At 41.5% G+C, this 23,157-nt stretch overlaps 1 long non-coding RNA gene across 1 annotated transcript in view; it reads right to left on the reverse strand.

The window, feature by feature from the left end:
- LOC122488307 overlaps window positions 1-23,157 on the reverse strand; it is a 69,542-nt gene that overhangs the window by 23,428 nt on the left and 22,957 nt on the right. The window lies entirely within an intron of this gene.

Consider the following 23,157-nt stretch of genomic DNA (forward strand, 5'->3'; position numbering starts at 1 on the left):
AGGGACTACTCTTTGGTTCGGTAAAAGAAAGAAAGAAAAGAAAGAAAGAAAGAAAGAAAGAAAGAAAGAAAGAAAGAAAGAAAGAAAGAAAGAAAGAAAGAAAAAGAAAAAGAACACTGGCTTTTTTTTTTTTTTTTAGAGCTCTGTTGGTTTCTGCACTTTGCACGACCCGTATCCAAATACAATCTTATCTTTTGTTAAGCTGTTGGCTGACTTCCCCAGCACCATGACTCTGCATATACATCTTCCTCACTCTGTCTTTAGATTTAGGGCTTTGGCCTTCGTCAGCATAAGCCCTAGGATTGTCACTCTTTCTCCCACCAAGGCAAGGGCTGTGGAGTCTCAGAGCGGGTAGGCTTCTGAAGATCCAAAATACCCATAAGCTCTAGCTCATGCTTTCTAGTGACAACCTCTTTTCCTGCTGTTAGTTACTGTAATAAAGCAACATATACGTGACCCATACATACTCCAGTATAAATCAAATACCAAGTATTTTCTTAAAAGTCCCGAAACAGAAATAGGTTCGTAAAGTGGTGAATTGGAACCGACAACTCTTGCTAAAGTATTATCTCCATATCCACCAAAGTGAAGTTCCCTCTCTGCTGCCTGCCTCAGATTAGTCGCTCCAGAAAAGGCTCTTCCTGGACCCCACACTCTCCACTTCCTGGCAACAATATGAATTTAGTTCTAAGGCCCTAGAACTCCTGAATAAATTTCCTTAATTTTTGCTTGGGCTTTCAGAAGGGGGAAAAAATGATTTCGGGACAATAAATCTCTCTACTCATTTCTTCTTTGATTCCAGCACTTTAAGACTGCAGCTTCTATCTTTCAGCATTGCTTGATTTATTTCTAAGCCAAACGGGTAATATTCTAACGCGGAAAATCCTGCTGTAATTGTGTTCTAATGGCTTATAACTCAATTCAGCTCCACCTGTAAGCTAGAAGCCAAGAATCCGGACCAGGATTTTAAACACTTGCTTCCTCATAATGATCAGCCTTGCAACATCATGCCTTACGAATCTACGAGATGAGAGGCAGCACTCTCATCGCCACAAGCTCGGATAAAGATGCAGGTGTGTGTCCCTAGAGCCACATCCTGCTTCCTTGTAGGAGCTGAGTGAGGGCTGGCAGCAAAAGGGGCCTCGGTTTCCGTACAGTTGTGCACTTGGGGTTGCAGCAGAAATGACCGGGCTGATTTAGGAGATCACAGACTCTCGGAGCTGGTGGGATCTTAGAGGCGCTGGAGGTCTTCCAGATCTTCAACACCACAGGCTGGCAAATCCCCAACTCCCTCAGGTGACCAACAATTCACTTTTCCCAATGAATAGTTAGAGAAATCTTGTTGTTTAGAGGGGTCTTTGTGATGCTAAGCTAAAATGGGCTTTCCCACATCTTCTACCTGTTGATCTTCATTCTGTACATGCTTTGACCACACAGGACAGGTTTTACCCTATTCGAAAATCTTCTGAATATTTGATGTAGCTGTTATATCCCTATGTTATACCCAATTGTTTGTGGTAAATACTGCCACTCAATTGATACAGTTTAAATGAATTAAATGCATCTTGAATAATTTAATTTGTTAACAAATTTATTATCCAATAAATTAATTTGTTAATATTAAAGCTCATGGCATTAATTAATATACTCATTCATTAATTCAATGAATACAGATTAAAATGGACGTGCCTTTGGGTTGATAGTGGTAGCTTTAAGAGGAGGGTCAGGCTGAACTTTAGAGGATTCCAGCCCGCAAATTAGTGAGCTCATTCTGAGGCCAAGGTCACATCTACAGCATTGTAGATTTCAAAATTCTTTCTTGTTTGTTCACTCAGGAGTGATCTGGGGGGGGGGGGGGTTGATGATCCATAATAATCTATTTCATAAGAAACTGATGAAGATGATGGAATTCTCATTTACATCACTGTTCTCAGAGATGTGCCCGTCAAGCAGACTAGAACATATGTGTATCTGCTGGCCACACATTATCTTTCCATTAGATAAAAAGCCTTTGAGCACTACTTGAATATCAGCAGTGATTATAATAAAAAAAGTTAAGCCCGAGGCACTTACTCTTTGTCTGAACTCACAGCTGAGCACACTGGCATATGCCTGCTGGCCAGAGAGCGGACTCTCTTTCCACGGTGCTGGAGGGAGAGTCTGACAAATTCTGGATGAATGATTCTTCTTTTAAAATATTCTTTATCTGCCACAAAAGTGCTGCATCAGCACATTTGTGTATATGGCAGCATGTTGTGGTTAGGAGTCTCGGCTCAAGTCAGTAAGTATTTATTAACTGAATGAGTGAACAAATGAATCAGAAATCATTGGATAGGACAAGCTCAGTGGAAATCTGCCAGAATAGAATATATTTTACGTAAGTTTGTTACTTTTTAGGGAATAGTTTGAAATCACTGTCTTTGCAGATGAGGTTTATAAAAGCTGCCGCCCAGGGCTTCTTCCTGTAAGTCAGGAAGCACTCCAGTCACCAACATTTGTAACTGGACTGGACTAAACACTTGTGCACCCCCAAAATTCATATGCTGAGACCCTAACCCCCAACGTGATGGCATTTGGAGGTGGGGTTTAGGTTAGGTGATGGGGTGAGGGCCTCCTGATGGGATAAGGGGTCTAACAAGAAGAGAGAGAGAGAGATCTCTTTCTCTTTCTGTATACATCCTGCCAAGGAAAGACCTTGAAAAGATGTAATGAGAAGGTGGCAGGTGCTCACCAGCAACCGAATTGGCTGGTGCCTCCATCTTGAACCTCCTAGGCTCCAGAATTGTGAGAAATAAATGTTAATTGTTGAAGCCTCCCAGGCTGCAGTGTTTTATTATAGCAGCCCGAGCTGATGCAGAGCATAAAGTATCTTTCACAGAAGCAAATTGGTTCTGAGATGAGATGCAGGGTATTGCTTTATTACTTGTATTGAAGAGGGTGGCATTCCTGACGTCTTCCCCCACCAACTCTAGGAAGGTCCCACGGAGGACTCTGTAGGTCCTGTGCTCAGTCTGCAGTGGACAGGGGTTGCAGGGAAGGACTGGATGGATAGTCCCAGTCCTTAGATAAAGGAGGATGTGAGACTGAGGAGCTGAAATGTGGAAAGGGACTTCAGGGAGTGGAGCAGGATTAGAATTGTGTCTATAAGCGATGCCCCAAGGAGTTAACTAAGGACAAAAGGAAAGGTGAACAGCCTTGAGGTCACCACTGAGGTTACAAATTATGGATGCAGAGTTGAGTAATGTGTAGACCGTTGCAACTTTCTGTAGGAGAACCTGGCTACCCAGAAGGAGAGAGGCAAGAGAGTTGGCTACTTAGCAGTGGGGATCAGCAAGGCAGTTAAGAGCAAAAGATTCCAGGAGGCTTACTGGTATTAAGTCACTAACCCTGAAATAGAAAGTGCTTCAGAGAAGTTAGGCAGCGAGTGTTTCAAAGCAGAGGGAGACTGCCCACATGAATAGGTATGAAATGGTTACAGTCAATGAACCTGGGAGTGTCCCGCTACCCCCCTCCCCCATTGCTGAGGTTCAGCCACTTCTCTGGTTTACATTTATGTGGAGGCTCAAGATCTTCTTGTCCCCAGCCAACGTGTCTCTCTGTGTTCTCTACCATTTGTTTAATTCCATTTCTTCCTTAAACTTGAGGCTCCAGTGATTAATAACAATTATCTTGGGGCCCAAGCTGGGGGACAGTTTAGTTAAGACTCTGCTGCCACCTAGTGGTCCTTGGTCGCTTTACATGCCTGTGGCATTGAGGCTAGGAAAGAGGCAAGTGAAAACCAAGAGAGCTGACTATATGGATATGAATATCCAACGGGTCTGGGGTTCACGCTGAGAATAAAGGGGAAAAAATTAATCGGTGTGAGAATTACAGAAGAATAAGGGCTTGTAGTCTAAGAGAATTTCAGAGTTTGAAATCTTGACCACGAAGGAATATCAAGTGAGGATTGATTCCAAAGGCATGGCTATGGTTTTGTGTACCTGAAAATGTCCTGAAGAGAGAGGTTTAAGTTGAAGGTCAAAGAATCCAGGGCCAGGTTTTTTCAAGGGCCATTTACATTCTCCATTTAGAAATGAATGCTCCTGTGTTACAGTCCATGTTTCAATAATATTTTTCCTCTTCCACACTTCCTGACACATGGTTTATAAAAGGCTATTTGAATGGATTTGAAGTTTACACATCATTAACGGTGATTATAGAGGATGGACTGGAGATTACAACCGTGAACTGGTTGGCCTATATTTTAAATATGATAGAGTTTCAAATACTTGGTTTTCTCAAGCCAAGCAGCTATTTTCTTTTTCTTTCTTTTTTAAGTTTATTTTATTTATTTTGAGAGAGAGAGTGAAAGCAGGGGAGAGGCAAAGAGAAAGGGAGAGACAGAACTCCAAGCAGGCTCCACACTGTCAGTGCAGAGCCCCACGCGGGGCTCGAACTCACTAAATGTGAGATCGTGACCTTAGTGGAGATCAAGAGTCAAACACTTAACCGATTGAACCACCCAGGCGCCCCCAAGCAGCTATTTCCACCCTTCCAGTGACTTCCCCTATGCATCTCTACTAGGCAGATGATGTCCACATACCTGGTACTTTCCGGCTTCACGTGTATCTTCCTAGGGCAGGAAAACATCCTGGATGTTGCTACTCCTTGCCTGAAGTGGACACACCATATTCCGCAATTCCCCTCTTGCCTTCCCTGCCACTTACTCTCCACTGTGAACTTTCTATAAGATTTTCATCGAGGGATTCTTAATCTGGGGTTCATGGATCCCAGGCTTTGGGGAAGCCCCTGAAATCAAATGCAAAAATTTATTTTGTGCACACTTGTTTATTTTCTCTCATTTAAAAAATTTAAATTCTTAAAGGAATGTGTGGCTCATGAAAGAACAGCCCTTGCTTCAGGCAATTTGACTTCCTTTGATCTCAGGCAAGTTTCTGAACCACTGAACTCCATCACCTTTCCCTCCTTTCTGAGTTTGTAAAAGTTTTTCAAAGTTAACTCACTCAACTTTTCCATGCTTGTCCAAGGAAGTCTGGAAACCCTGCATATCTACCCACTGGGTTATCTATCTTTTGTGCATACTATCCTCAGTCAGCTGAGTCTTTGGCTGAGCCAGAGGGTTTCCCTTCTCCACTCCCCAATGGGCAGAGGATTTCTAGACATTTTTTCCATTCCTTACCGAGTGGATTCTACATTTCTTCCAACTGAGAGCTCAACCAAATCATATGCTTGACTCATTCTTGCTGACCTTCGGATTCTCCCCGGGGCCCATTAATTCTAGGGCTGAAGCTGGCAGTGGTTCCCCAGACATCCAGGGCCTGAAGGACCCACTGCTGTCCGGTCCTTTGAACACTTTGATGAATACTCTGGTTACCTCGTGATTCTTTTTTGAAGTTTATTTATTTATTTTGAGAGAGACAGAGAGAGAGAGAGAGAGAGAGAGAGAGAGAGAGAGAACAGGGGAGGGGCACAGAGAGAATCCCAAGCAGGCTCTGTGCTGTCAGTGCAGAGCCCGGGGCTCAAACTCATGAACCGTGACGTCATGACCTGAGCCGAAATCAAGAGTCGGATGCTTAACCGACTGAGCCACCCAGGCAGCCCTGGTTACCTCTTGATTCTTAAGACAGCTTTATAGGCCAACTTATCTATCATGTAGCTTCCTTGTCAGTTGTGATAGCAGACATTATTTTTTTGTAACTTCTTACTATGGAAAATTTCAGACATATACAAAATTAGAGAGAATAGTATATTGACTGTAATGTACAGTTTACTCAGCCTTCATCATTTTATGACCAATATTATTTCATCTGTACCCCCTTGCTTTCCACTCCTGCCCCTGATTATTTTGAAGCAAATCCCAACATCATGCCCTCTCATCTATAAATATATCAGTAGACATGTCTAAAAGATAAGAATTCTTAATACCACATCACATCTAAAAATTAGCAAAAACTTTCTGAAGTTCATTGAGCATTAAATAATAGTGGTTGAAGGTGGCTCTTGTTCAGAAAGAAAACCTCAATTTCAGTCTTTAGCTAAAAACAAAGAATCGCAATTAAATTTTACCACTACTAAGACACCAAGTCAGGATATTTTGCTTCTATTTCTTTTTCTTTTTTTTTAAGTTTAGTTATTTATTGAGAGATAGCAAGCTAGTGCAAGTGGAGGGGCAGAGAGAGAGAGAGATGGAGAGAGAATCCCAAGCAGGCTCTGCACTGGCAGTGCAGAGCCCAACACGGGAGCTCAAACCCAAAAACCACAAGCCACGAGCCACAAGATCATGACCTGTGCTGAAGTCAGACACTCAGTCGACTGAGCCACCCAGGCTCCCTGCTTCTATTTCTGACAAAAATTCATAGAATTGAAGATGCTTAAGTCCATAAGAGTGAATTAAGTTCATTTTTTACACTATTGGTTCCACAACACAAAGATTCAAATATTTTTTGCAAAGGATATACTGATGAATAATACAGTAAATAATCACAGGCGTTAACACCTTATTGTTTTATAAGTTTTGTAAATTTGTCCAATTAAGCCTTTTTCTGTTCCACAGAAGTTTTTACCACCAGCAGTTGTAATACTGTTTAGCAGATTCTACCTCGGTTTGTACTGCATTATAGAGCTTCTCAACTTGTCACTGTTCTTTATGCACCATTGGTAGGATCCAATTCTTCAGCCATTTCAAACTTGACATTGACACGTCAAGTAAACAGCAATAACTGAGCATTATCTGGGGCACCTGTCAAGGCATCAAGATACAAGGAAAGATACTCAGCCATTAGCCTTGTCTTTTTTATGTTTTGTTTGTTTCTTTGTTTTAACTAACTGTTGATGTTATTCCCAATGTCTTCAGCACTTGGACCAGCTGTTCTTACCAAAAGACTGGTTACCTTAAACAAGTGTCTTTTCTCTGGACACGTTTTTTTCAGCTTCTGCAGTCAAACATGTTTTAATGAATTTACTAATGGTCAATGGCTTTTCTTGTTTGCTACCAAATGAGCCACTTGAAAACGTTAGCCTCATTTACGTGTTTAATTTTTGCGAAGAAATTCTGCTATATTGAGATAATTCCATTTTAAATTTCTTAATATTTCTGACTATCGCTTTTCTGTGAGTTGGAAATATTGTGATGGCCGCTTAATCTGGTAAGGTTGTTTTAGCACAATTATAGTGTCATTACATAATGAGTATAATCCAATAAAAAGGAAATCACACTCCAGTGATGAAAAAGTGCAGCATTTGAAGTCCCCTTTTCTTGCTTTGACATGAAGGATATGCATTGGTGATATGAAATGAAATGAAACGAAACGAAATGAAATGAAATAAAATAAAATAAAATAAAATAAAATAAAATAAAATAAAATAAAATATCATGGTACAACAATATGCTTAGCACCCATAATACTGTGTTGAGTGAGTTATGCTCCCCTGAGAAGCAGTATGAAGTGAAGAGAGTTCCACATATAGTCTCTGTTGCAACTTTTCAGCTCTACTGTTGAAGCTTGAATGTGGCCATAGACAACACATAAATGAATGAGTGTGGCTGTGTGGCAATAAAATGTCATTCACAGACACTAATCTTTAATTTCAAGTATTTTTCACATGTCACAAAATACTATTCTCCTTCTGATTTTTTTTCCCCCAACCATTTAAAAATGTAACACCATTCTCAGTTTGCAGGCCATATAAAAATAGGCAGTGGACCAGATCTGGCCCATAGGCCATAGCTTGTCAATCTGTGGTCTAGACCACTGTGTCTCTAAAAATTCCACAGATGTGTCAGTTTCTTGAATCATCTCCTATTATCTCTTACTTACACATTCAAAGTTCTAGCCCACTTTCTGATACCAGGCCCAATTGGCATGGTGTCATCAGGGTAATAGAACAGTGACCAGAATGTCCAGATAACCAAAGTCCATCCATCCACAATCTATATACTTTCAGCAAGGACCAGACTGTCAATTGAATGGGTTACCGTGAAGAGCATCACTCCTGTATCCTTTGAGTGGCTGAGGGTGACCTCAATTGCTACAGGATTCTCTGTTGGCATCAACTTACTATTTTTGCCTAAGGATAGGGATCAGGGAGGATTTTTAGGAATTTCCACTTAGCCTTTCCTACGATGAAGACTTAACTCCACAGAGAACCAACATGAGAGTTTTTCCAGCTGCTAAGAATACCACAGCCCTCTGACTTGGGCTAGGATGACATCTATTACCTGGCCTCTAAACATCCCTCTCTGATAAGGATTTTGATGCTATTTTGGGTCCCTTGGTGTCCATGTCAGCCTATCCATGGCCCTCAAAATACCCGAATATTCACTTTCCCCCGTATATGATGAATCTGGTTAAAGTCTATAGACTCCTTTCGGGAAGGATTGTTAATAGCCACTGTAACTACTTGCTATGGTGCTTCAAAGTCCTTCCTCAAGGGGGCATGGCCCTTCAATCAATGGATTCTGAGACTGAAAACTGCCTAAACTCTTGAAACTAGACAGGAGACCATGATTTTCCACTGTGGTACTGACTGACTCAAGAGGAGGTTTTCTTGGATATATAAATCAAACAATGCCTTCATTGCTTGCCCATATATCTCACTTCTAGGTGACCTGGCTTTGCCACAATTTCTAAGGGTCAAGTCCTCTTGGTTGTCACTGTTTCCCATTAGGATAATTGCATCTACCTGGCTTATTGTGGCAATTAACACAGCCAATTAATTCCACCGACCCCACCTCCACTCTGCTACTTTTGTGTTATCAGCTGGCTTCTGCTATTCCAGAATCCTATTATCCCCATTAAATCCAGGGAGACCACTTTCCCGGAAGATCTTCTGTCAGCTTTGGCCTGCAGAAACAAACAACACTGAGTTTGTCAAGGTGTTGGTGTCTCCCTTTTGAAGCATTTCTTTCTACTTTAGTGAAGAGTGTTCTCTGGGTTTTGCTGAGAACCACCGGCATCTGATAGTTCTCTGGTGTTGCACAGTAAGTCTGTTCTAACATACCCACCTTTCTGAGCCTTTCACCCCTTCCTCAGCCAAGGAACTTCCAGCATCTCTACCTCATTTACTATAATTATCATTTTTTCCAAGCCTTATTTAAGAGGCATTCTGGCAGTGTATTAGGAGTGGCTCCAGGTATGCTTACCAGGCAAGCTGGGGGAAGAGAAAGCAAAAAGAAAGGGAAGCAAAAGAATAGGCCACATATCTTTTTTCCCACTGGTAAGTCCTCAAACCAAAAATCAGTTCTGAGCTAAGGGAAGGGAAACACTCTGACCTGGATGACAGTTTGAAGTTTTTGACTGGATAATACCTTCTAATACTTGAAAAGCCAAGCTGTTTCAATACTCAAGAGCAAATGGAAAGTGAATGGAGAGCCTTTGGATCTGCCCATGATATCACCAAGGGAGAGAGAGGGAAGGGAGAACCAGCAGAGTATTTCAAGGCAGAGGCAGAAGAAAAATAGAGCTGTTTCCTCACTGTACCCTATCAATCATAGATGGTTTAAATATCCAGTTGCACAAGTGTTGAAGTACAAAATGGTGTTGCTGCCTTTTAGTTTTCCGAGTTGTTTTTCCCATTTAGGAAATGGGTTACAATGAGCCATTATGCAATGTGAAACCACTAGACATTCCATTTTTATAAACAGAGGGAACAAAATGAATAAGCTGTCCATGTCATAATATGTAAACTGGTCTCAGAGACTGGCAAGTAGCAACATAGGTGCCATACAAAAGTTTTAGCTATGTACTATGGAGCTCAATGAAGGAAACATTTCATCTATGGGTCAGTGGTTGCAGGGTCAAAAAGGAGATGATATTTAAAAGGAATTTGAACTACTGAGTATGATTTTGAAAGGTGTAGAGAAAGAAGTCCTTCCAAGTGCAGGAAACAACAGGGAGAGGCCTGGCAGAGTGATACTAGGGATGAGAACTTCAATTTAGATGAAACAGAGAACCTATGTAGAGATGTAATAGAACAAAGATTGAAAAACACATTCCATTTGTATCTGGAGAGTCCTGGGTACCAGGGAGCGGGATTTATATTTCATAGGGAGGTATAGGAGTGATTGATTGTAATGCTAATGCTTTCCTTAGTATTTTCCAAATAATTTCTTGGACAGTATCTTCAAGTTGTTGTTTGAAAAATAACCCAAAGGTAGAGTAAGTGGGAGTAAGGCTCTGCTAAGGAGCCAGTGGGCAGGGACTTGCTGATGCAGAGCAGTGACTGGGGGTGGCTATACCATACTGTTCCATAGCAGTGACCTGGAGAACAGGCAGAGCTCTAGAGTTCTTGTCCTGCCTACCAGCCAGCAGTAGCTGAGGTGGAAGGAAGCAGGTGCCATTTCTGGGTTTGACAGCTTTCAGTAAATCCCCCTTTCCACTGCCCTCCTCCACTCTTGTCCTGGTCTGAGTACAGGAAGTGGGTGGTGAACACTGTGTTGGACCCTATGAGCAAAGGACCTTTTTCCTCTAAAGTTGATTGCCTAGTCTTCAAGGTGAATATTGGAGCCCAGTGTCAGCGTACTGTATTTATATGAACAAGCTTATGCTTTCCCCTCGCTGGATCTTCAAAGGGAAGAGAGTTATTAGAACACTCCTAAGGTGCTAGACATGCACCAGTGGCTATCTCAGAGAGTTTGTGCAGGGAGGTAGTGCAACAACACACGTAAAATGGTTATCATTTCCTGGCACAGAGTTGACACAATATTAAGTTCCCTTTCTGTCACTTTTCTATGTCAGGGAGCAGCACAGAGTAAGTCATCTCTTATCTCCTTGAACCCCTGCCCCCCACCCAGGTAACTGAAAACATATTACATCCTTTATCAATTATATTCCCCATTCCTGCAGACATTTTCCATAGGAGATGGTTTCAGAGTTGCCTCTTCCCAGCCACTTCTTCTGGACCTCTATGGGTTGATGTTGTCCCTCAATGACACAATACCTGGAAGACCACTCAGTTCTCCAGGTAAGGGCTGACCAGCGAAGGAGAAACAAAAGGGTTCCCGCACCTCGCCCTAGATACTAAAATTCTGTTTTTCCAGGTTAAGATTTCTTTAGGGTTTTATTTTATTTTGTTTTGTTAAGCAGCAACAACTTGCTGTTGACTCATATTTAGCTTCCAGCCAACAGAAACTGGAGTATTTTCTTTTTCCCCATGTGGTGCCATTAAGCCATCTCAACCCCACCCAGGTCTTGGACATTTGTTTGTTTTTACAGATCTGAATAAAGGACTTCTCATGTATGTTAAATTCCATCTTGTTAGGTTCATTTTCTCCATTCTAGCTTCTAGCACATTAACTATCCTGTCCCAGCCCTATCCCATAAGAACCAGATACCAATCTTCTTTAAAATAGATTGAGTTTTAATGATATCCTTTACTGAAATTTATTAAAAATTTTAAAAGGAGCAGCAGCCCCCCAAAAAAAGGCAGCCCAAAGCTCTGGGACCTGCCACAAGAGGCCTCTTAACAGAGTGAAAGGAAATTCAGTAAGTGCCCCTCTTTGGGTATGGTCATTCAACTGGACATGAATTCACCTAATTGATCTAGAATCCAGTTCCCATTATTACACCCTTTCTAAAATAAATTATGAGGGGACTTGCCAAATGCCTTGCCCACGTAGACAATTTATGCTGTATTCACTCCATCTTCCAGTCTAGAAACTCTACCAAAAATGAAATGAATCTAGAGTGCAGTGGCTTCCTCTTTGTGAATACCACATTTACCACGACCTGGGGCGTTGCCCTTCCATCCCTCTTCCCTACACAACAGTGGTCTCTAAAACATACTCCCTTTTTCACAAAGGCAGCACTGTGAGAAAGATCATGAAGAGCATGAGTCTGGGCTTGAATCCTGGCTCCTCCAATAGCTGGCTGTGTGAACTTGGGCAATTTGTCTCACCAATCTGTGCCTCAGGGTCTTCATCAGTAAAATGGGGATAAGGATAGAGGCCACTTCATCAGGTTGGTAGGAGAATTGAATAACTCAATATTTGTTTAAAGCATGTAGAACTATTTCTGGCCCATTCATAAGGAATATAAAAATTCTTGTTAAATAACTAAGTGAAAAAAATAATAAACCCAGTGTGCTGGTATACAGGTGTCAGAACAAAGCCTAAAACATCAAATCATGGACACCCCTCTAGTGGCCGAGTATAAATAGCAACAAAACACACCACAGCAAACATAAACTGTAGTTTTCTTAAAAATAACCCACAAGCCTTGTAACTGACCAGAGGTAGAGTCTCTGTTAACTTCTCAATACTTTAGAGTCAAAAAAAAAAATTATTAGGGGAATACATTACGTCTCCAGAACTTATGATTTCTTATTACTGTCTAGTAGTCATATGTGTATTTTGTATTAATGAGCATATGCTTTCCTCTTCCAAATCATTTTAAATACTCTAATTGGTACTAAATAATTGAATAGCACAACACTTTCTATTACTTTTACTTTTACCAGAAAAAAAGTCTATATAAAATCGGGATATCTCTTAAGTTCCTGTGCATTTTATACTCTACTTCAGATTGAGGGTAAATTCACATAACATTAAATTCACCATTTTAAGGTGAACCATTCAGTGGCATTTAGTACATTCACAATTTTATACAACCCTCACCTACCTCCATCTAGGTCCAACACATTTTCATTACCCCAGAAACTCTGTGACCATTAAATAGCTAATTAAACTCCCCATTCTCCTCTCTCTCAGCACTGCCCTGACAATGACCAACCTGTCTTCTTTCTATCGATCTGCTTATTCTGGACATTTCAAATAAATGGAATCATTCAGTGTGTAGCCTTTTGTGTCTGACTTCTTTCACTTAACATAATGTTTGTGAGGTACATTCATGCTGTAGCATGTATCAGCACTCCATTCCTTTTTATGGTTGAATAATATTCCATTATATAGGTATTCCACCTTTGTTTATCGATTCATCCACTGATGGATATTTGGATTATGTCCACCTTTTAACTATTGTGAATAGTGCTGCTATAAACATCCAGCACATGTATTTGTTTGAATATTGATTTTCCATTCTCTTGAGCATATACCTAAAAGTGAAATTGCCAGTGCATATGGAATCCTAAGTTCGATTTTTTGAGTACCCACCAAACTGTTCTCCATAGTGGCCGCACCATTTTACATTCCCACCAGTATTGTAAGGAGTTCCAATGTCTCTATACCCTCACGTGTTTTATTTTATTTTTTTAATTAATTTGGTTTTTTTAATGAAATTTATTGTCAAGTTGGTTTCCATACAACACCCAGTGCTCATCCCAAAAAATGCCCTCCTCAATACCCATCACCCACCCGCCCCTCCCTCCCACCCCCCATCAACCCTCAGTTTGTTCTCAGTTTTCAAGAGTCTCTTATGCTTTGGCTCTCTCCCACTCTAACCTCTTTTTTTTTTTCTTCCCCTCCCCCATGGGTTTCTGTTAAGTTTCTCAGGATCCACATAAGACTGAAAACATATGGTATCTGTCTTTCTCTGTATGGGTTATTTCACTTAGCATAACACTCTCCAGTTCCATCCACGTTGCTACAAAAGGCCATATTTCATTCTTTCTCATTGCCACGTAGTACTCCATTGTGTATGTAAACCACAATTCCTTTATCCATTCATCAGTTGATGGACATTTAGGCTCTTTCCATAATTTGGCTATTGTTGAGAGTGCTGCTATAAGCATTGGGGTACAAGTGCCCCTATGTATCAGCACTCCTGTATCCCTTGGGTAAATTCCTAGCAGTGCTATTTTTGGGTCATAGGGTAGATCTATTTTTAATTTTTTGAGGAACCTCCACACTGTTTTCCAGAGCAGTTGCACCAGTTTGCATTCCCACCAACAGTGCAAGCGGGTTCCCATTTCTCCACATCCTCTTCAGCATCTATAGTCTCCTGATTTGTTCATTTTGGCCACTCTGACTGGCATACCCTCACGTGTTTTAAAGTAGTCCCTCATCATCCTTTCTATTTCTGTAAAATCAGTAGTAATGTCTCCACTTTCATTTCTGATTTTAGTTATTTGTGTCTCCTCCTTTTCTTCTTTGCCATATATGCTAAAGGTTTTTCAGTTTTGTTGATCTTTTCAGAGAAACAACATGTGGTTTAATTGGTCCTCTTTATTGTTTTTATATCATCTATTTCATTTGTTTCGGCTCTAATCTTCATTTGTCCCTTCCTTTTGCTAGCTTTGGGTTAACTTTGCTTGTCTTTTTCCAAGGTATAAAGTTGGGTCATTGGTTTGAGATCTTTCTTCCTTTTTAATGTGTTCAGCTATAAACTTCCCTCTGAGCATTGCTGTCACCGCCTCCCATGGGTTTTAGTATGTTATGTCTTCACTTTCAAAGTATTTACTAATTTCCATTGCAATTTCTTTTTTTAAGTTTGCTTGTTTGTTTATTTATTTTGAGAGAGAGGAGAGAGACAGAGAGACAGAGAGGCAGCGAGAGCGGGAGAAAGAGAACCCCAAGCAGGCTCTACACTGTCAATGCAGAGCCTGACGTGGGGCTTGAACTCACGAACCACGAGATCATGACCTCAGCTGAAACCAAGAGGTGGTCACTTAACTGACTGAGCCACCAAGACACCCCTGTTGCAATTTCTTACTTGAGCCATTGGTTGTTTATGAGGGTGTTGTTTAATTTCCATATATTTGTGATTATATGCTACTTTAAATCACACTTCATAGTCAATGTTAAATTCTATATATTCTACCTTAAGGATCTTATTTGAATCCTTATTAAACCTCATTTTCTTGTATTTATCATACCATTTAGACAAATTGTTTTTGGATTCCGATTTCATCATTCAATATATTTGGCCTAGAAGACTTTTATCAAATAAATGATAAAAATGTAGAACAGGATTAGTTAAGATATACCTGTCTTCATAATTAGTACATAATTATACATAAGTTAACAGTAGCAGTTCACTTTATTCTTTTTTTACCTTTTGAAAAAGTAAAAGGTTAGGATTGAAGATCCCAGCCTACTTTCTTCAGACTATAAATCCTTAATATAATTTATATTCTACAAATATAATTTAATATGCTATAATCTTGCTGTGATGGTTCATTTTATGTATCAACTCAACTGGGCCACAGTGCCCAAATATTTGGTCAAACATTATTCTGGAGGTTTCTATGAAACTGTTTTTTGGATATTATTAGCATTTAAATTGGTGGACTTTGAGTAAAGCATATTACCCTTCACAAAGTGGGTGGGCCTCATCCAATCAGTTGAAGGCCTTCTGGGAAAAGACTGACCTCCCCCCCTTGCAAGAAGGACTCAAACTATACCACTTCCCTGAGTCTCCAGCCTGATGGCCTACTCCATCGGATATTTGATTTACCAAGCCTCCACAATCGTGTAAGCCAACTCTTCAAAGGAAATCTCTCTTTATACACATACATGTTGTTGCTTCTGTTTCTTTGGAAGAGTGACTAATAAACGTGTTATGTAGTATTATTCTGAAGCTAAATATTTCCCTTTTGTCCTCTGATTTATACTTTGTTTCCAGAGTAAAACCTATCCAGAACTTAATTTCTCATGTTGGATTCCATCATGCATTCATTGATTCATTCATTTGGCAAACATTTACTGAACATCTACAATGTACCAGGCACTGAACACAAGGCAGTGGACAAATAAGGAAATATATAGCATGTCAAATGGTGGTAAGTGTTATGGAAAGCAACAAAGGGCAGGATGCAGGGGGTATTTACGAGGATACAGGAGTGTTACCATACACCTTCTGTCTTCTTCTCTAGATCTGTTCCCTACCTTTCTCCACTCCATTATCTGTCATCAGAGGGTGATATGTATAGACTACACAATATACTCTTTTGTACTTCGGCATCCAGGTTGGTTTGGCTGGTTGGAGCGCTGGCAAAGGATTACAGGAAAAGAAAAGAGTTGATTTTGGATATTTCTTTTTCTGGCTCCTTTCCTATCACATTACCATGTTTCGGCTATATCTTTCTACTGAAGCTTTTGCAGGTGGGATGTCCATCTCACTACACCTGTCTCTCTTAGGGTTCTAATAAGCTGCCCTTGCCTGGTACGTTTCAACCTCGGGCACTTCTTTCCCCTAGGGGACATTTAGTGATGTGTGGAGATCATCTTCATTGTCCCGATGGGGGGAATGCTACTGGCATCTAGTGGGCAGAAGACAGGGACGCTGTTATACATCCTTAAAATGTGCAGAACATCCCTCCCCCAACCACATAAAATTATCTAGCCCCAAATGTTGCTAGTACTGAGGTTGAGAATCCCTGCCTTGCCCCCTTGGGCCTGGGAGTTGGTAAGTAATGGCTCCAAGCCGTTCCTGGCCCAGAGTTACCGTACCATCCCTCACTGTTTCTCCAAAACCAAACCAACACCTGTGTAAACAGTTCCTTTTATTAAACTTTCCTCTAATTACACGTTTCCTTCTGGGACTGAAACTGATACAAGTTGTCAGTCAGATTCAGTGACTCCAACAGAAATAGGCCTAGAGAATCAAAAGAGAGGAATTTATTGGGAAGAATTGATTGCATGGGTATTGGAATACCTGAGGGGCCAAATAATTCACATTAAAGAAACCTGGAAATCAACAATGGCTGGAAGCCACTAGCATTCCTAGGCTGGAGGAACAAAGGGTTGGACAAGAGAATGATAGGAGAACATGTAGGCTTGTACCTAACAACGAAAGTCCCTTCTAAGTAAGATGACATTTCAGTAAGAACTTGAACGAATGAATAGGCAAACCATGTAGATATTTGGAATAAGAATTTTCTGGGTTGCAGGGAAAAGTGCAAAGGTCCTAGGAAGTAGCATGCTTAGTGTATTAAGAGGAAAGTATTGCTAATGATCCCACAACAGAAAGAATGAGTGGGAAAGTGGTGGGAGGTAAGATCAGAGGTTAAGACAGGCAGCAGACAATATGGGACTTTATGTGCCATACTGTGGACTTGGGTTCTGGCTCTGAGATGAAGTCATTGACAAGTTTTGAGCAGAGGAGTAACAATGTGATTATGGTTTAGAAGGATCCTTGTGACTGCTGTGAGGAAAATAGACTTTTTAAAAAAAATTTTTTTATTATTATGTTTATTTTTTGAGAGAGAGAGAAACAGAGCGTGAGTGGGGGAGGGGCAGAGAGAGAGGGAGGCACAGATTCCGAAGCAGACTCCAGGCTCTGAGCTGTCAGCACAAAGCCCAACGCAGGGCTCAAACCCATGAGTGTGAGATCATGACCTGAGTTGAAGTCGGACGCTCAACCGACTGAGCCACCCAGGTGCCCCAGGAAAATAGACTTTAATGGAGCAAGAGATGAAGAGAGAGAAAGAGAGCAGTTGGGAAATTATCTCAATAATCTAGGGAAGGCAGCTTGAGTGAGGGCCCAAGGGGTAGATGAGAAGAGGTAGGTTTTTGCACATATGTTGAAGGTAAACCCAACAGATTTGGTTGGGTGATACATAAGTGTGAAAGAGTCAAAAATGGCTTCAACTTGAGAAGTGCAGTTTGGAGAGAAAATCAGGAGCTCACTTGTGGACACATTAAGTTTGAGATGGAGACTAGATATCCATTCAGAGCTGTGGGGGAGGGCCATTGGATATATGATTCTGGAATTTGGGGGATGTTTAGATGAGAGATATAAATATGGGAGTCATTGGCATAGGAGCATTTGTCTTAGTTTGGGTTCCCCTAGAAGCAGACCCTGACAAGAATTTGAGTGCAAGCAGTTTGTTTGGGAGGAAGGTCCAGGAATTACCAGTAGAGAAGTGAAAGCAAAAGAGGAAGGAAGTAAAAGGTACACTATGAAGTAAGTTATCCCTTTCAGCAACTTAACTCTATTCCCATTGTGGAATTCTAGGAAAGAGTGTAGAATAGGCCTCAAAGGCATCCTGAGGGATCAGAAAGCTAGGTTTATTACCCACCAAATTGCCATCCATCTTTGGTTGAGGGCTTGCTCTTGGGGACATTTACTCTCTAGGACTTCCAGGTTTCTCCATAGGAGAGTCCAGTACTGCCTGGGCCAATAAAAGCCCCCTTGATAGAACATCAGAAGTGAGGATCCAAGTAAGCAGCGCTCTGTGTGCACAGGTCTTAAAGAACATAGGTGGGGGTTCCAGTCATGAGATGGTCCAGCGTCACCCCCAGAGTGAGTGAGGTTAGAGAGAGATGTCTGGTCTTCTATAAGCTCTATAAGCATTCCATCATTTAGAGATCAAGGAAATAAGAAGGAACCAGCAAAGGAGACTGAGGAGAGGCCAATGAAAAAGAGAGAATGGAGTCCTAGAAGCCAAGTTCAGAAAGTGCTCCTAAAGGTTGGAAGCGATTAGCTACCAAATGCTGCAGAAGGTTCAAGTAAGGTGAGGATTGAGGATTGACCATTGGATTTAGCAATTTGGAGGTCACTGGTGACCTTGAGAAGATCCAAGGAGCAGTGGTTCAAGACAGGGAGTGAGTTCAACAGAAAAAAGAAATCAGAGACAGTCTGTAGAGACAACTTTTTCAAATAGTTTTGTTGTAGAGAAATTGTATGCTAGCTGGAAGGAGATGTGGGGGTCAAAAGAGATGTGTGTGTGTGTGTGTGTGTGTGTGTGTGTGCGCGCGCACACACACACACACATGTATGTTTAAGATGGGAAGTGTTGCAGCATGTTTGTGTGTTGATAAGAGTAATCCAGGCAAAAGGGAAAAACTGATAATGCAGGAAAGAGAGGAAAAGTCACAGAAGTGATATTCTTGGTACACAAGAGGGAACGGGGTCTGTACACAGCTAGACAGAACTGCCTTAGGAGCACAGATATGTATCAGTAGTGACAGAGGGAAGGCAGAGGGTAGCTGTGGAGGTGGTGGAGTGTGTGGAAATGCTCTTCTGAATTGCAGTATTTTTCACAGAAGCAAGGAAGTCAGCTAACATTTGAGGGTGGAGGAGGAATTGTTGAAGGGTTGGGGAGAGAGAAGAGGTATGAAATAGTCGTTCAGGATTGGGAATAGTGGAGAGAAATAGAGAAGGATGGCCAAGAAGCAACTGGCCTTAGTGATCATGACTTTGAAGTGAGTGCAGTCAGCGTGGTTGAGTCTGTCTCCAGCCATGTTCAGCTGCTTGGGTGTGGCCATGGGGTAAGACAACCAGGCTGACTGCTCTCACTTTAAATTAGACTTGACCAAAGGTTGGGTGTGCTTTGTTTACAATGCCCAGCATTTCATTTCGCTCCAGAAATGAGGTTTCTTGGGGAAATCATCCTAAATTCTCAGATTCTAGAGAATACGTTTATAAGCAAATGGAGAAAAAAGAGATTTGTGGGAAGATCAAAGCAGAACTTGCTTTATTGAACACATTTTGAAAGTGTTGCTCTGCCAAAACCGATCTGGGACTCAGCAGGAAACAATAGGTCAACCCCTTTACCTTCGATAAATGTAGTGAGCTGAATTTCCTCTCTGAGTTTCTTGACTCTGGTGAACTCTATAGCCACTGATTAAGGAACTGGAACCCAACATGCCATTTAACTGTTAGAGTTCTAAATAATTTATTCCAGTTTACAAGAGGCTGAGTGTACTACAACCACAGGGAATGTAAAAAGCAAGAAAGGTGTTTTTGAAGTTGCCCCACCTTCCTCTAGTAAAATTGTCTTACTACTTTTGCAGATAGAGCTCACATCTTTGATGAGCCTCTGGTCAAAGATTCCAGTAAGAAAACTCTTGAGACAGGGAGCTGTATACTTTGGACTTTCATTTTACCCCCGGCCAAAGAGAATTAACATACTGAGTCTTTGTGTCCCAGTAGCTAGTTTCTGAACAAGGTCAAACAGCCCATTTATGAGTGCTCAGAAGACATCCATAGCATTAAGCCACCAGATAAAGGCAATGAAAGGGCAGGCACAGTGGTTGAATATTGTGCCCCCAAAAGATATGCCCAAGTCCTAACTCCTGGAAACTGTGACTGTGACCTTGTTTGAAAACAGGATCTTTGCAGACATAATTAAGTTCAGGATCTTGGGATGAGATCATCCTGGATTTAGGGTGGGCCACAAATCTAACGCCTGGCATCCTTACAAGAGAGGGGATGAGACACATAGAGACACCAAGAAGGGCAATGTGAAGATGGAGAAAGAGACGCATGGCGCCCATGAGAGGCAAGGAAGTGATGGGACGGGCACATAATAGTCTCCCTCTGCTTCTCCCGAAGGAACCAGCCCTGCTGACCCCTTGATTTCAGACTTCTGGCCCTACTGAACAGAAAGAGGATAAATTTCTGTTGTTCAGGTTTGTGGTGACTTGTTATGGCAGCTGTATAAAACTGATGCAGGGAATGAACTCACATTTTAATAAAGTGAAAAGTGCATAGTCAGGAAAATGGTACTGAATGAAACGTTCTTGGGACTAGGGAAAGAGGCTGGGACCACTTGCATTTCCTAAAACCTTGGGCTGTTTCCCTTAGTTTCCCTCTAGAAGAACATAGCTAGCTAGCTTCTCCTCCTGAAATCATGCCTCCTGACAGTCTGGAAAACATGCCCGTGAGTCCATTGCTTCATTTCCATGAAGGTGTTTGCAAGTATCCGGCTCCCCCAACAGGTCCTACCCTCATGACTTCATCAGCCTGATTCTGCAGTCCTGAAATTTCTGCTTGTAACAGGTCCGAGCTGAGAAGTCTGTACTTTAGAGAACAGCCTCCCAGACACCTGTCTCCCCCTGGATTCCTGTCTCATCTGGAGTCAAAAGAAGTAACAGCTAGCACCACACTTTGATGTGCTTTTTTTTCATTCTTTTTTTTTTTTTTTTTTTTTTTTTTTATTTTTTTTTTTAAATTTTTTTTTTTTCAACGTTTATTTATTTTTGGGACAGAGAGAGACAGAGCATGAACGGGGGAGGGGCAGAGAGAGAGGGAGACACAGAATCGGAAACAGGCTCCAGGCTCTGAGCCATCAGCCCAGAGCCTGACGCGGGGCTCGAACTCACGGACCGCGGGATCGTGACCTGGCTGAAGTCGGACGCTTAACCGACTGCGCCACCCAGGCGCCCCATTCTGATCTCTACTTTAATGCTCACACTCCACTTAGGGAACTCTTGCCTCTCCTTCAAGACTTGCCCAAATGCCTTCTGCTCTGTGATGGTCTCCTTGGAACCATGGAATCAATTATGTTTTCTTCTACATTCCCACAGAACTTGAGCACCTCTGTTAAAGGGCATAATTAAATTTTATTACAGCCTATTTTTTACCTATCTGTCTTACCTGAAACACTCCAAAGGAAGTGTTATTCATGTCTGAATCACCAGCAGTTGGTCTAGCTCAATAAATACTTTTTGTATAAACTAAGGAAAGCAGTATCTTAGAAAAGTCCACAATAACCAAATTTAAAGGTTCTCAAAAATATACAACTGCTGTTAATTAACTTCATTTATTTTGGATTTCAAGCCATTAGCACTTGGCAAAGAAACAAAGCAACATAGAAATTAGTATGTCCTATATGAGTAAAGAGTTCAGTGCAGAAGTTTGGAGGTAAGTGTTGACTGCTTTGCCATTAGCAAGAGGGAAACTTCTTTCCCGGAGATAAAAAGGGCAATGGATGGCAACATTCTTCAACACATGGGAGATAAGTTCTTCCTATTTTGGATGAAAGTTTAGCAAAAGCTTTCTAGAATTAACCACTGAAGAAGCACAATGAACCACATTTCCTTCATCTGGTCACTGCAGAAAGCTGAAGTGTTCACAGCAGATGGTGTTCAGTGTGATGTTATCATACCATGGCTTATCCAAATGTCTCCTTTCATCATGTTTTGTTTGGAGTTATACCTGGAGTTTTATGTATTTGAAAATATTCAAAATGAATCCTCAGTTGTTGAAGAAACATGGATTGTGCTCTAAGCTTATATGTGAACATGTTCTGTAGAAAAGATGAAAACATCCAAGTGAACAGAGGCCCAGAGCATAAATTTAAGAGGAGGGTTTGAGTAGGTAAGTATGTATGTTCTCATGGGAACACACAGCTACTGCCAACAAAAACCATGGGAAAAGGCCGCAGACTCTTTCTATGATTCAGGCTAAAATCAAATTTGTAAAGGAGTCAAAATACCCATGAATCATCTCCTCTTTCAACCACCATGATCATTACTATCTCCAAGTCAAAAGCGGGCCAAGAGTTACAATGAAAACCAGCCTGTTGTGACAACTGGAGATGTTTGTACTAAGTAATCTCCCTGCCAAGGAATTCTGGCAGCTTCTAACATCCCCCAAATACCCTTTAAGTTCCTTTGCTTATTAAGACCCCCATAATCTGGTACTATAATTGCTATCTCATCTAATTTGTGACCACTTCCCCATTTTGGTCAAGGTGGTCTTTTCACTACCCGGTACACTTTCATGTTCATTCATGCCAAAACTTGACTCACTCTTTGTCCCCCAGTTCATGTTCCTTCTTCTTCAGCTATTCAAACCAATTTGTTTTTTTTTTTAATTTTTTTTTCAACGTTTTTATTTATTTTTTTTGGGACAGAGAGAGACAGAGCATGAACGGGGGAGGGACAGAGAGAGAGGGAGACACAGAATCGGAAACAGGCTCCAGGCTCTGAGCCATCAGCCCAGAGCCTAACGCAGGGCTCGAACTCCCGGACCGCGAGATCGTGACCTGGCTGAAGTCGGACGCTTAACCGACTGCGCCACCCAGGCGCCCCTACCAATTTGTTCTTAAATTCCAGTCCCAGTACCATCTGATCGGTGGGGTCTGTCATGACTGCCGACCATATTTGCGTTACCCTGCTCTTAATTCCCATACTGACACTTCAGAGCTAGAATCACAAGCTAATGTTTCTTTCTTTTTGTTTGTTTATTAGAGAGAGAGAGAGTGCAAGTCAGGGAGGGAGGGAGGGAGGGAGGGAGGGAGGGAGAGAGAGAGAGAGAGAGAGAATCCCAAACAGGCTCTGCACACAGTGAAGCCCCAATGTGGGGCTCGAACTCACAAACCATGAGATCATGACCTGTGCCGAAGCTGGATGCTTAACCGACTGAGCCATCCAGGTGCCCCCCAAGCTAATGTTTCTTTTGAAATCAGTCTATCATCTATGGACACTCATTGGATTCACACACTGCTAGGAGCGTAATGGAGATTTCTGGTTGACCTTCTAGCTATTGTCTTTGCTGCTCACCATTGTAAACACGTCTTTCCTTCCCAAAG

This window comes from Prionailurus bengalensis, chromosome A2, assembly GCF_016509475.1.
Source record: "Prionailurus bengalensis isolate Pbe53 chromosome A2, Fcat_Pben_1.1_paternal_pri, whole genome shotgun sequence".
Classification (NCBI taxonomy): domain Eukaryota; kingdom Metazoa; phylum Chordata; class Mammalia; order Carnivora; family Felidae; genus Prionailurus; species Prionailurus bengalensis.